Source organism: Macaca mulatta, chromosome 9, assembly GCF_049350105.2.
Source record: "Macaca mulatta isolate MMU2019108-1 chromosome 9, T2T-MMU8v2.0, whole genome shotgun sequence".
Taxonomy (NCBI): Eukaryota; Metazoa; Chordata; class Mammalia; order Primates; family Cercopithecidae; genus Macaca; species Macaca mulatta.
In genome coordinates, this window is record NC_133414.1 from 13,268,027 (window position 1) to 13,275,460 (window position 7,434).

Consider the following 7,434-nt stretch of genomic DNA (forward strand, 5'->3'; position numbering starts at 1 on the left):
GCAGCAAGGCAGGCATCAATGGGGTGGAGAGAAATGCTCCCAGAAGGTGAATGTGGTCACAGCAGGGCTTAGAGGAGAGAGGCTGGACGCAGAGAGGCCAAATTAGGAGGCTGTGGCAATTGTCTTAATGGGATACAGAAGCGAGACATAGAGGGAAGGAGGGCCGCATGTTGTTTGGAAAACACCCCAGCCAACTCCTAGGGTGGTGAGGCCCCCCCCAGTGAGGGGGAAGGCATGAGTCAGAAAGGCACTCAAGGGGAGACAAAAGCTTTGAGCCTGCGTGGCTTTAGCTGGCCACAGGATCAAAGTGTGAACAGGTGAGCACAGAGGGTGGGTTTGCCCTGGGACCTCTCAACTTTGGGGAGTAAAGACATGACTCAGACAGAGAGATCCAGGAGCAAGAACTCAGTCCAGACGCAGGGGTTCATTAGACTGTGATTCTCCAACTCCCGACCAAGCTGCATTTCACTTGGGGAACGGAAGAGAAGACGCCCCTGCTGGGGTGGGGCTGCAGAGGAAGGACTGAGGATATCACTGGGGGTGGGGAGGGGATTGAGGAGGGGAAATGCAACATAAAGTCACCCAGAACCCAGGGAAGTTCCAACTAAGACACACAGAAATGCACAGGGAGGTTACCTAAAACAACTTCTACTTATTTTGACACTGTATTAAATTATGTTTTATAATCATCATAATAACAGATAAACATTTGCTCAGTTTCTGTGATGTGCCAGCTCATATTATGTATCCATGTATGTACTAGGCTGTTCTTGCACTGCAATAAAGACATACCCGAGGTAGGGTATTTTATGAAGAAAAGAGGTTTAATTGGCTCACAGTTCTGCAGGCTGTACAGGAAGCATGGTGCTGGCTCTGCTCAGCTTCTAGGGAGGCCTCAGGAAGCTTCCAATCATGGCAGGAGGTGAGGGAGAGTAGGCATGTCACCTGGTGAAAGCAGAAGCAAGAGAGAGAGACTTGGGGAGGAGGTGCCACGTGCTTTTAAACAACCAGTTCTTGTGTGAACTCAGAGTGAGAGCGTACGCATCACCAAGGGATGGCCCAAGCCATTCATGAGGGACCCACACCCATGGTCCCACCTCCCACATTGGGTATTACATTTCTTTTTTTTTTTTTTTTTTTTGAGACAGTGTCTTGCTCTGTTGCCCAGGCTGGAGTGCAGTGGCCGATCTCAGCTCACTGAAAGCTCCGCCTCCCAGGTTCACGCCATTCTTCTGCCTCAGCCTCCCGACTAGCTGGGACTACAGGCGCCCGCCACCTCGCCCGGCTAATTTTTTGTATTTTTTAGTAGAGATGGGGTTTCACTGGGTTAGCCAGGATGGTCTCGATCTCCTGACCTCGTGATCCGCCCGTCTCGGCCTCCCAAAGTGCTGGGATTACAGGCTTGAGCCACTGCGCCCGGCCGGGTATTACATTTCAACATGAGATTTGGGTGGGGACAAACATCCAAACTATATCAATGTACATGCATACATTATGTAACATTTAATATACCAATAGCATAACAGTGAAACAGCGAAAGAGCTAACATAACTAACTCTACTTTGTTTAACAGGCTTTCATCCATTCCTGCACATAGTCTAGGATGATTTTGAAGCACTGAGATAATATGCAAAAACAGCAGTCATGTTGTTTTCAAAACTAACTCTGAAATGAAAGGGAAAGGTCATAAACATCTAAGTTTTATTAAAAATTTATAGGAGCATTGTGACCTGACCAAGGACAACGAAGTTCCCAACCTCCTGGGACCCTTGCTTGTACCCACATGTCTGTGGTTGTCAGTCACACCTTGGTACCAACCCCTTCCTCTTCTCTCTGCCCTTAACATAAAAAGAGCCCCAAAGTTGCACTGACTTAAGATGGTACTTTAGGATGCTAGTCCACCATCTTCTTGATTTTGCTGGCTCTCTGAATAAACCTGCCTTCCTCCCCACCAACCCTTGTCTCTCGAGTCTGGCTTTTGAGCAGTAAGCAGACCAACACGGGTTAGGTTACGATAGCAAACATTTCTATCGAACTTGCCCTGGCACAGTTCTAAGCTACTTACATTTATTAACTCACTCATGAGGTAGGTGGTGTTACTATCACCATCTTACAGGCAAAAAACTGAGACAGAGAGGTTAAGTAAAATGCTCAAGATCACAAAGCAAGTAAGTGGTGAGGCCAGGATCTGAGCCTGGCTCATCAACACGATTCTATCTCACTTTACACATCATATAATAATCGTAACTCTTGGTATAAAAATGATGGCAGCAGCGGCCCACCTGGAGCAGCTGCTGCTAAGACGCTGGCTGCAGCAGGGGACGTGCAGCTGGGGCTGCATGCTCCACAGAGCCAGAGGGAGCTGGGAATAGGAGGGAGCCATGCCCCCTTCCAAGCTGAAGGGGCCAGGGCCCTGCCCTCCTGGGCACAGCTGCATCTGCCCAGCCACAGCTGCAGACCCAGGCATCCCTGTGCTCTCAGGAGCCTGGGAAGTCCCCTGTCCCTGCCGGCTCAAAAGTGCCTGCTGCTGCTGCCTGGCTTTTCCCTGCTCCTGGTGCCCACTTCAATTTTGGAGCAAAGTTGAGACCAAGCCCAGGCACTGTCATGACCTGGCCAAGTGTGTGAGTGCTCAGGGCAGTGCTGACATGCCAGCCTCCTGCCACCTCAGCCTCCTCCAGACTTTGAGCACTGACAGGGTACGGGAGGGAGGCTAAGGAGGGCTGAGGGCAGCTCAGTGCAGGCTGGCAGGCGCCCCTTAGCACAAACAGTCTGGGTGTGGTGGATGCCATGGATGGCAGGTTCATGGCAGCAGGAGACAGGCAGGTTCCTGGGTGGAAATAAGTGGGTCCCTGGTGAAACCCCACTTTCAAGCCAGGGATGGCCTGAAGCCTGGGGCCCAGGCTATCCGTTCTGTGGATGGGAGCAAGAACTTATGGTGCTTTTTCTGGGCCTACCCATGGCCGCCCATGGACCACTCAGCACACACTTCCTCCCCTCTGAAGTCCATAAAAACCCCAGACTCAGCCAGGCCCCAGCAGATCACAGGACAATCTTCCTGCAGATAGGAGCTACCCACTCCAGGTCTCCTCTCTGCTGAGGGCTTCACAAACAACGGGTCAACCTATCTGCGGAAAGGAGTTACCCACTTCAAGTCTCCTGAGAGGTATACTGATGCTCAATAAAGCACCTCTTTGCTTTGTTCACCCTCTAGTTGTCCACGTACCTCACTCTTCCTGGACACGGGACAAGAACTCAGGACCCACTGAATGGCAGGACTGAAAGAGCTGTAACACAAACAAGGCTGAAACACACACCCCTGCTTCCCCCCTACCCCCGTTCACCATATTGCAGGCAACAAGAAGGAGAGAAGAAAGAAGGTGAGACCATCTGCGGCCCTTCAGGAAGTTAAACCTAGGAGCTCCCCAGGCCGGGGCTCTGCAGTTCCTGGTGTCTCCAAGCTTCCAGATGCCACCATGTTTCCTGACGCTTACAGTGGAAGCCACCTATGTTACACCTAGTCTAGCCACAGCCTCACAGGGAGCTGGCACCTGTGCTGGTGCCTGGAGCTGCCCACCCCACTGCAGTAGCCAGCGTGCTTGGCTGTGCACAATGGCCGGACCCTGTGCATGCTCGTTCATGTACCCCTTGCTGCTTCACACCTGGACTGCCCTTGGCAGATGTGGGATCCAGGCCAGTAGCATGAGCTGAGTGTAGCCTGCCAGGCTGAGTGAGCAGAAAGAGCCCAGCAGGCCTGAGAAAAACTCAGGCAAAGGTGCCACTGGCCACAGAGGTTTCTGGATGGCAAAGCAACACCCCAAGGATCCTGTGGCAAAAATAAGTAGCTCAGGTCAAAATACTTAGAGTCCATCCTTGACTCCTCTCCTTCCACTCTAGACCCAATCCATCTACAAATCCTGTAGATTCTAGATGTGCTCCACCTTCAAAGTATATGTAGAATCGACTGCTCACATGCACCCCACCAATGCCACTCTATCCAAGACCATCGACTGTCATGTGGATGAGTGCCATTTCCGTGCAGATCGTCTCTTGGTTTCAGCTCTTTGCCACCTACAGTTTGTTTTTAACAAGGGATCATTCAGGAGAATAATTTGAACACGTAAGTCGAGTCATGTCCCACCCTTTCTAAAACTTTCTGTAGTTCCCTCTCTCGCTCAGAGTGAACAGGCCAAACACCCATCCTCCTTCCCTCTGCTCACCCACCCTGACCTCTTGCTGTTCCCTGACCTTACTGGGTCCTCCTGCTTCTCAGCATCTGTGCTTGTTCCTGCTGCTTGGGTGGCTCTGGCCCCAGATACTTGTGTGACTCACTCCCTCGCTTCCTCTGGTCTCTGCTCAGCCATCAATTTATCAACACTTCCCCAACTCCCCCACCTTGCAATAGGGTTGCATCCCCCTCCCTCTGCCCCTGATCTGCTCCATGGTTCTTCAGAGCATCCCTCACCATCTGACACATCATCCACTCTGCTTATTTTCTGCTTCCCCGCACTAGAACTCAAGCCTTCTGAGAGCAAGGACTTGTTTTTGTCCCTGCAATAACCCCAGTGTGTAGATCTGTACCTGGCACATAATAGGCTCAAGAAATATTCTTTGAAATGAATGATAGTATTTTTATTCTCATTTGACAGACAAGGCAACAGGCTCAGAGGTAACGTGCTAAGGTCATCAACCTAGTAATATAGTAACTACCAAGAGCTGAACCTGTCCCATCCCCTTCTCTCACTGACCAAGTATGAAGTCATTCCCCTCCTTCCAGTCAAGCAAAATACCCTCCCGTCTCCTCACCCCACCACCACTACAGGAACTCTTCTGCAGAGGCTCTCTGGAATGTTCAAGCAAGTATCACTCTTAATGGTAGAATGTTCCATTTGATTGAAGGTTAACCTGATCAATGTCAGAATGGCAACTACTTTTCCTTTCTTCTTGAATTATTATTTTTTAGAGACAGGGCCTTGCTCTGTCACGCAGGCTGGAGTGCAGTGGCACAATCACAGCTCTCTGTAACCTCAAACTCCTGGGCTCAAGCCATCCTCCTCACACAGCCTCCCAAGTAAGTGGTATTACAGGCACAGGCCACCATGCCCAGCAAATTTTTTTTGTATTTTGTAGAGTTGGGGTCTTGCTGTATTGCCCAGGCTGGTCTCAAACTCCTGGCCTCAAGTGAGTCTCCCTCCTGACACTCCTGAAGCACTGGGATTACAGGTGTGAGCCATCATGCATGGCCTCTTCCTCAATTATTGAAATGTAACTGAACCTTCTCTTTGTGTTGCAGGATTAAAATTATTATGAGATGTGGGGCATGTAGCTAAGATGCTGTATTAGTCCATTTTCATGCTGCTAATGAAGATATGCCCAAGAATGGGTAATTTATAAATAAAAAGAGGTTTAATGGACTCACAATTTCACGTGGCTGGAGAGGCCTCACAATCATGGCAGAAAGCAAAAGGCACATCTTACATGGCGGCAGAGAAGAGAGAATGAGAACCAAGCAAAAGGGGTTTCCCCTTATAAAACCATCAGATCTTGTGAGACTTATTCACTACCATGAGAACAGTATGAGGGAACTGCCCCCATGATTCAATTGTCTCCCACTGGGTCCCTCCCACAACACATGGGAATTATGGGAGCTACAATTCAAGATGAGATTGGGTGGAGACATAGAGCGAAATCACATCAGATGCAGATGCAGGAGGTGTAGAAGATAGGGGTGAGTGGGTACCAGCCCCTGCTGTGGCTTTGGGACTTGGATTGATCCTTGGTCTCCTGCTCCGTCCTCATTGAGGGACCATGAATGGTGATTAGCGGTCTGGTTTCTGCAGCTGCCCCACAGCTGTCCTTCTTTAACAGCAGTTAATGAATCCAACATTAAACATTCCTCTGCCAAGCGACTTGTTACCCCCAGGACAGTCTCTATCACTATCACTATCAGCATCCTTTAACTTTCCAAGCTCATTTAAAGTGTTATCTGTAACCAGGATCCCATGAAACGTGTACCTCTTCATCAGTTTACACACCTCTTCCAGACCCTACCTGAAGTTACTGTTTTGATTTTTTTTTTTTTTCTTGAGACAGAGTCTTGCACTGTCACTTAGGCTAGAGTGCAGTGGTGCAATCTCAGCTCACTGCAACTTCTGCCTCCCAGGTTCAAGCGATTCTCCTGCCTCAGCCTCCCAAGTAGCTGGGATTACAAGCACGGGCCCCCACACATGGCTAATTTTTGTGTTTTTAGTAGAGGCGGGGTTTCACCATGTTGGCCAGGCTGTTCTCGAACTCCTGACCTCAGGTGATCCGCCCACCTCAGCCTCCCGAAGTGCTGGGATTACAGGTGTGAGCCACCATACCCAGCCGAGTCTGTTTTGTTTAAGGCATATGAGCAAACTCAAAACTCCATGCCAAGTGGGGAGCAAAGGACGTTCATTTCACCCCCACACCTCCATTTAGCTTCTAAACTAATTTTCACCCAACTCGAGGTCTGCATCCTTGTGAAAACATTTAAGTCTGCAAGTGGCACTTGGGTAATGACTGGTGGATTATTAATAAAACACAGAAAAATAAAACCAGAACATAGCCAAGCATCTGCAGCTGTGTGGACCAATGAAAATGTGAAACCTTTCTGGTTTATGGGTACTTGATCCTCCTTTGGCTTTGCGAGGCTTGCGGGGACAGATGTGGAGTGGAGGATGAGGGTGGGAAGCTGGAATCTGATCATGTTACATGCCCCAGGGCTCTCACTGAAAGTAAGCCCCTCCATCTTCCCCATTGCACCGCTGAACCATGTCATTACATGTCTACCTTAGAAGGGCCTAAAATAAAAAAATAGTAGTGAAAAATAAATAAATAAATAAAAGTTCAAAAACCACTCCATAAGAAGCTGAAAATCTGTACTTCACGTTTCTTTCCCTGAGCCCTGAGGAGGTCTAAGTCTTCCTTCATTCATTCCCACATCAAGCCTGAGATATCAGCCTCCCCAGAACCGTGTTTTCATCCTGCATTATTTCTGCAATGTTCCATCAGGCATCTGCGGGTCTTTAAAGGAAATGTGAAAAGGCAGCAAAGACACATCTGCGCAGCAAAGACATGTAGCACAGGAAAGAAGTGGAGAAATCAAAGCCAGAGAGAAGCCTGCTAGCCACCTGGAAATCAAATTGTGTCAGGGAGAAGGCCTGCGTGGAAAATAGATTAGAAAGGCAGTGAACAAGAGAGAGGAAAGAAAGGCAGCCCCTACAGAAGTTAATTAGAAGCAGAGGAGGCCAGAATTTGAAAAGCAGCCTGAATCTGAAAAGAGTCCTGCACTGCTTGAGGAAGGACTCAAGATTCAGTAAGTTCTATTGACTTCTACCTGGGTAACGAACGCAGTGGCCGTCCACCTGCATGTCCCTCTTTGCTAACCACGCTCAAACTGGGGCTGCAGGCTCT